The 7152-nt window shown below is 36.3% G+C and overlaps 1 pseudogene; it reads right to left on the bottom strand.

The window, feature by feature from the left end:
- Positions 1–4600: 4600 nt before the first annotated feature.
- On the bottom strand, positions 4601–6729 carry LOC112033988 (exopolygalacturonase-like; annotated as a pseudogene).
- Between the last annotated feature and the right edge of the window lie 423 nt (positions 6730–7152).

The following is a 7152-nucleotide window of genomic DNA, read 5'->3' as shown; positions in this document are numbered from 1 at the left end:
TTTTTTTGTTTTTTTTTTTTTTTTTTTTTTTTTTTTTTTTTTGGGATATATTATTTAAAACGTAAAGGGTGTACAAGAGACTATATCAATGGGGATACCATCATATTTAAAATCTATTTCTTATTTTCCAATTTTATTTAAGTATACTTTATGCATATGCACAGGCCTAGATTGAATAGTTATGATTAATTCGTACTTAGTTATCTTTTACCAACGTGAAACAAAAAAAATAAAATAAAACCCAAAATGTAAATATTTGTGATTTTGAATGAAAAATTTTTAATTTAGGTTTTTAAAAAAGTAGTCGTTTTATTTTTATAATTTTATAGTTAATATTATGAGGATTTGAACCCTGATTCTCTTAATAAATGACAGCGTGTTATGTCATTTGGTGACGCCTCATGGCTGCTCGACCACCAATCACAACGACGCTTGTGATCCTCTCATCTCATCTTGGCCTCGGTGCAAGAGATGATATATGGAGGTGTGTCATGCCTCAGGGGTGTGACTGGAATATGAGTTGATTTTATGGAAATTACTAAGGGTAAGTGAAGTCACCACCAATCATTAGGTTTTTCTAAGGTGTGATTGGTCAGCTAACTCTATTTGATTTTACTACTGATCCTAGATTAAGAAAACATCATTTTTCCTAATCTAATGTGAATGGGTGAAAAATCTTGATTCCTGAATTTGGAAGTCGGGTTATGTGTGGGGAAGGTGTTAGGCACCCCACAATGCCTATCCAAAGATAGCCCTTTGTTTTGGTAAAATCGTAATTTTTAGACATTAGCAATTGAAAACAAGCTATTAGCATTAGCTTACAAGGCTTTGAACGTGTTGGGCTTTGAGGTTTGATTTTGGAATGGGTATGTTCTCGATCGATGCTTTCTAAGTGTGTTTTAAGTCGTTGCCAAATTTTCACAGCGAAAATCTGGTAGCATTTTGCCCTATTTTTGTGGCAGAAATCTAGCGGCGCTTCGCCTCAAATGCTTCATAGCACGTAAAAAGCTATTCTCACCAAGGTTTTGACGTGAGAATATGGCAATGGGGATGCCCCACTTTCACGTTTGGTGTGCTATGGCACAACGATAGGGTTTCGCATTTGTGTATACGGCGCGTATCGACATGCTTGTACTATAACGAGTGAAAGCCCTTTAAAACATCAAGCATGTTGATGCATGTCGCATACACGGGGTAACCAATGTCACTTGGTGACATGGATCAAGACAATCACACCGCAATGATTGTGCACGCAAAATAGTATGAATATGCACCTACGGCAATCGCCTTAAGCACATATCCACACTACAAGGTCAAGAGCTCTCATGACTAGAGAGGTTCACTCACATAGCCACGAGAGTCCATCATACAAAGTGCACAATCTCTTATATACAAGCAGTTATAGATATACATACATCATGCATAATGCAACCACACAGAGCGGAAAAGTAAATCAGACATTGCCAACATTCCAAGGATAAGGCCCCGCAAGGTATAGGAAATGTAAAACAAACATTGTCATACCTAGGGAGCGCGGCCTAAGCAAGGAGTAGGAAAATAGAGGGGGGTACATGGAGGGGGACCCTAATACATGCTCTAGAGAACCCCCTATTCTACTGAACATTGCCCTTTGGTGGGCTTGCATCTTTGCCCTTTTTGCTTGCGCTTGGGAGGTTGTGCCCTCACTCTAAGCGTCCTAACTCCATGCGTGTACATGCAACAAACAAGGAAACAAGCCAACAGACAAGCAAAGAAAAGAATAGAAGGAAAGCATGCTAAAAGACAAGCTAGGAAAAGGTGTCAAACGAGGGCAAACAAGCATGTGAAGCACATGTAGAGGCAAACAAACATGTTATCAAACAAAATGGGGTGTCCTAGGAGGAAAAATGTAGGTTTGGATCCATTGGATTGGAGTATGGATGACACACAGACATGCATGAACATGTAGGCAAGCATGCAAAGAGAAAGCATAGAAGCAAGGAAAGCCAAATGGGTAGCACAAAGCAAGCAAGGCAAGCATATCAACGTTGTGTGAAGCAGAGAAAGGTATGTATCAAGCACACCAACACCGCAAGAGTGTATCTCACAAATGGTCACACCCAATCAGTCGCTAGGAGGGATGGATGCGACCACACAAGCACAAGCCCGTGAAGGGTGCAAAGCATGGCGAAGCCTAAATCTAGAGAGGCTAACGTGGAGATAAAGCGTAGGAGCAAGTAAGCAAACATAAACATGAAAAGGAAATTATCCAAACCCTTTAATATAGGACTAGGTGTATGGATGTAGGCCTAGACCACAGGATCTAGATCTACACCCGACTAATAAGGGCCAAAACACAAGAAAGAGACATATCAAGAGGTAGAAGGGCTTTAGAAGCACATGGCATAGCAATCAATATATAAATCTAGACACATGAACAAGTCATAGAGCACTCAAAGATATAGATAAGCGTAGACAAGGAAAAGAGCACAAGAGCATGTAGATCTAAGCATAAACATGGCAAAGAACACATAAGCATGTAGCTATAAGCGTAAACGTGACAAAGAACACATAGGCATGTGGATCTAAGTGTAAACATGGCAAGTAGCCTAAAAGCATGTAGATCTAAGCGTAAACATGGAAATGAGCCTAAAAGCATGTGGATCTAAGCACAAACATTAAATTTAGACATATCCTAGCCCAAGAAGGCTAGACCAACAATATCAAATCGATAAATCATGGCATAAGCAAGGAAACATGCTAGAAAAACTATAAAGACATGCTAGGAAGCAAGATTAAAGCTAGGAAAAGCAAAAAAGCATTTTATTAAGCAAGATAAAGCTAAGAAAAAGCTATAGAAAGAAAAGGGTGTGGATTGTAGCTAAAAAGCTACATCCGCACCCCTAAACATCAAATCCAAGGTATAGAACCAAGGAGAGAAAGATTGGGTGCAAGAACACTACCTTGATGATTGTAGAGAAAAAAGATAAATCTAAAGTGTTTGAAGGTGTTGGGGAGAGAAATTAGAGAGAGGAGAGTGAGAATCTAGCTAGAAAAAATGCCTAAATACTTTTCTTCTCTTTTTTTCTTTTTTTCTTTTTTCTTTTTTTTTTTTTTGGCAAAATGATGGGTCTGGAAACTTTTATAGCTGAAAAGTGACGCTACGGCTTTCGACATGCCTTGTAGGGCCGCCAGCCACCCCGCTGACATCAGTTGTTTCGGCCTTTTGCTTTGCCTAGCTTCCAATGCATATTTGAAGGCCTTTCCAAACTCAAATTGAGCTGATCTTGGTGTCCCTGGAAAGCGCTAAATGTCTAGTTTCCAGAACACTAATGAAATTAAAAATCAACGATCGGATAAAAATTATGGCCTTGGGAAGTGTGCTAATGTGTTTTTCACAGTTTTCTAGATATTTCAATCGTTTTAACTCCGATTTTAACCCATGAATAGTAGTTGGAAAGGGAATTTGATAATCTTCTCAATGGTGCTGGTCCAAACCCGTTCTAATGGTTGAATCAAAATTAGGATTTCTAGTGCTTTTGGGAGTCAATCTCGGGTCAAGCTTGGTCAAAGTTGAGAAAATCACCGAGTAGCTCAAATTTGATATAGAAACATGAAAAATGTTGTTTTGGGATGACTTTGATCGACTTTGTCTTTCGGTCAACCCAGGGTTGTCCAGGGGCATTTTGGTGAATTTGACCGAACAAGGCACTTTGAGTGCTCCGATGCCCAAACGGGTTTTGCCACGTTAATCTAGATTCTTCCGCAGCCCTGTGAAGTAAAAATAATATTTTTGGAATTTTCGAGGTCCAGCACACTAATCGAGAGCGGACAAAATACGGTGTCTACATCATTGAGCTACAAAATTATTGATAAAAGACAATAGTTAATACAACAAACGATTTAGATACTTGAAATCATTTAATTTCGTTGTTATTCATTTGTTAGAATATGCAGATTAATCATCCAAAATTGCTTCATTTTAGAAAGAAAATTAAGTAAATTTACTAAAATATTTATGTAATTGGTTTTTATTTCCTATCATAATTTTTACATTGGTGGTTTAATCAACTTCAATAATAAGTGTTATATTTTTAAAAATAAAAGTGATTAAAATTTAGTTGCTACAGAAATCTATATTAAAAATATACAATATTAAGAGACACAAATTTGAATATATGGCATCCGTTTTACGAGTTTTACATCTTATTGTCGTCGAAGAGTATGAGAGCAAGTTAATTTCGCATTAAAAACATGCATGCAGATGAATTGAATATTACCATATCATAAACACAAGCATGTATTTGGTGAAGAATTAAAAAAAAAAATTACAAAGAGTTTAATAACAACTTTTGTTTCATTCTGAAATATCCCAGCTATAGTAAAGAACAAATACTATCTACAACAATACTCCAGATCATAGCAGCTTTTAGGAAAAGGCTGAACTCAAACAAATCTAAAAATTACTATCCAACGTTCCACAATTTCATTTAAATAAAGAAAAAGGGAACATGATAGACTGAAGTAAATGAAATTCTACTTAGAATAGAACTCCTATAACCTATTTGCAAATAGTATTTCCTCATTCCGCATTAGTTACAATAGCTTGGGAGGCATTTCATTATTGTTTGTTGGTACAAGCACGAGGATTCTGCTTGCCCAAAATGGTGGGCTTGACATTAACACAAGTGGAAGTAGCAGATCCTCCTGCTCCCTTGTATACGAGATCAATGTCTGCAACCACCACTTGTTGGCATGGTACACTGTTACTGTAAATAAGCTTCACAGCTTCCTTTGTTGCAGAAGTTCCTCTAATGTTCTTGAAGCTAACATTGCTGATCTTAACTTTCGAGGGAGACTGAAAGCAAAACAAACAGACAAAATCCCACACAAGAATTTGATATTAATATCTATAATTTGTTTTTCCTTTTTTTAACTTTTAACATCAAAATGAGTGTATATATTTGTGATGTTTATAATAACCTTGTTTGAGCATTGATTGTTTGGGCAGTAGCCTTGATCAATGAGGATAGGATTGGCAACATTGTTCATGATAATATTCTCGAAATGCATATCAGAAGCACTCCCAGGAGGGCTAGAAGGCCATGTTTTGATTCTAACACCATTCTTTGTACTGCTAAGGGTGCTACCAATTACTCTGATTCCTGAAACTGGTTGTTCATTCTGGTACCTTCCAAGACTTCCAATGCTGATACCATGGCCAGGTCCACAAGTTACTTGGTTAGCAGTAACATCTTGGGTTCCATCACCAATGGAGATGCAATCGTCACCTATTCCAATTTTGGCATTGGTGATGGTGATCTTAGACGAACGTCCGATGTGGATTCCATCGGTGTTAGGGCTATCTCCAGGTGCAGTTATGGTAACATGTTGGATTTGCAAGTTCTTGCATCCCATAACGTTTATGTGGAAAAATTTGCTGTCCTTCGATTGAATGTCATGGACTATTGAATTTGTGACGTAATTGAACCTTATATTCTGTTCATGTTTACAAGTTAGATATATCGAAACACCAAATATGAACACCATAGTTTCATTTAAATATTCTCCTAAAAATATTTTCATTTAAATATATTATAGTAAAATGCTAACGCTTCTTCAAATTGCTATATTAAAAAAAATTACAAATATATATCAATGAATGTGGTTGGTACTACATTAACAATATTATATATAAAAAAAATAAAAAAATAAAAATCATTTTGGAACAAACAATTTGTCACAGCTTGATGTTATATGTGAGTATGATTGGTGAACCATCGCTTTCATCTTTAACCACCACTTTTTCTCCATTGCACACAGTTGCACAAGTTAGGGTCATGGCACACAAGTTGTGTCCATATTCTGTATTTGGACTTTCTCATATACGAATTTGGAATTCTCTTTGGGAGTTGTGACACCTCACTATATAAAGCTTACATCAAATTATTAATAATATGATAATATCCTTAACATCACTAAACGAATAAGTGCTTGAATTAGTATTTCGTGATGGTTAAATTTCTTAAAGTTGTAGTGTCTGTATATATCTACATAAATATAATGAAAATTTAAATGCAAATTATTAAGATTGAAATCTTACGATAGGAAGTGTTTTGCAGCTGTACTGTTTGGCACAATTATTTTTTTGCCATGCCGTTTATCCTTTGCCATCAAAAATTCCACCACCTGACACAGTGAGACCGTTGATACGTTGAAAAGAAACCCAAAAGTCTTTACCGTTGAAGGAGGAAAGGTCTGATGGGGCCTGTAGGGTGCCCTGAAGGTGAAACTCAATAGCACCTTTGCATGGACCTAATAAAGTCACTACACCTAGTTTGTATGTCCCTGCTGAAATCACAACTTTACTTCCTGCTACTGCACATGCAGCTTTCCAAGCTTTTGTCAAAGCCTGATAAACACGTTACGAAAAATCAAAATCAGTATATTACAATCATTTTTCGTGTTAATGTTTTATCATCTGGTCAAGACACCAAAGAGTTTTTAGTGTGAGTAGAGTTTCAACCCGAGTACTTTTATTTGACATTAAAAGACTTTACTAGTTAAGTTAACTAGAACCCACTTCTCATGCTAATTAGGTATAGTTAATTGTGCTACACATGTTCATACCTGGGTGATATCGGCATTAGGTTGTCCTCCATATGATTTAACGTCAAAGACTTGCCCGGCACTGATGGATGCCAACAACAATAGTAAGGAAATGGTTACAATGCTCAAATTCTTTCCCATTTTATTGTTCTTTATTTCCTTGCTATTGCCAATTTGTTGTACGGTATGATGGTTTCCCTATTCGGTTTGAAGCTATTTATACTACAATACCTGAGCTCATCACCATTAAAGCTATCCAACTGATATTAACTAATTTTATGCATGGTTGCTAAGAACTCTCCTGTTTACACTTCAACTTCTATACTATTATTAGCTTTCGTGCTTCCTCCTTCACTAATTAATTAATAGTTTATCATTATAATCAAACCGTTGATGACCAGTTAAGATTAAATCAATTTCATTGACCATGGAAGGATAAATTATTAACAACTTTATGATTGAATTATGCGAATAACTCTAAAGGATTATAACATGTTTTTTTTTTTGGTTCATTATTCTATAAGATAAGATTATTACTACTATATATCACCCTAACTTCTTAGC

Source organism: Quercus suber, unplaced genomic scaffold (genome assembly GCF_002906115.3).
Source record: "Quercus suber isolate HL8 unplaced genomic scaffold, Cork oak 2.0 scaffold_332, whole genome shotgun sequence".
NCBI classification, from domain to species: Eukaryota; Viridiplantae; Streptophyta; class Magnoliopsida; order Fagales; family Fagaceae; genus Quercus; species Quercus suber.
Note: the sequence above shows the minus strand (reverse complement) of the source record. Positions and strands in the feature narration are given on the sequence as shown.